Here is a 522-nt window from a genome sequence, read left to right as displayed (position 1 = left end):
GAAGCAGCCTTTCCCTCTTACCCGTTCCGGTTAAGTGGGGCTCCGGGATCCAGTGGATTCCAGGAATGTCGTCCCAACCACCCTTAAGATTTCGGGACTTTTCTTTAAACTCAATCCAAATCAGAATCACTAGAAATCCCTCTTTCCTTCCCCCGAACCTTCATCCCTGGAATGATGCTCGTGTCCCGGTTGGATTTAGGAGTTAGTTGAATTCGGATTGTTTTGTTGCTCGATGTGGTTTTTTTGGGGGTGGGTGAGGCTGGTTGTGACTGTAACGGAGACAGACACAGCGCTGGGGCTGTCTCCCAGCCCCCGCCCCGGACAGGGAGAGGTGGGGGGGGGGGGGTCAGGGTGAGAGATCCGGCGCTGTAGCCCCGGGTAGGAGCTGATCCTGCCCAACGGGAGAATGGGCTGGGAAATCTTTCTTTTTCCCTTTAAACCCCCCCCCCCCCCCCCATCCACTCAGAAGCTCCCGCTAGGAGGGGGTGATCCCGGGTCCGTGTGGGGGTGTAAGAGACATCA

At 56.7% G+C, this 522-nt stretch overlaps 1 protein-coding gene across 1 annotated transcript in view; it reads left to right on the top strand.

Annotated features, from left to right (window-relative positions):
* Positions 1-522, top strand: part of si:dkey-56m19.5 — an 11,027-nt gene that overhangs the window by 565 nt on the left and 9,940 nt on the right. The gene's annotated exons all lie outside the window — the stretch shown is intronic.

Source organism: Rhincodon typus, chromosome 15 (genome assembly GCF_021869965.1).
Source record: "Rhincodon typus isolate 14 chromosome 15, sRhiTyp1.1, whole genome shotgun sequence".
NCBI lineage: Eukaryota > Metazoa > Chordata > Chondrichthyes > Orectolobiformes > Rhincodontidae > Rhincodon > Rhincodon typus.
This window is presented reverse-complemented; position numbering and strand designations above follow the sequence as displayed.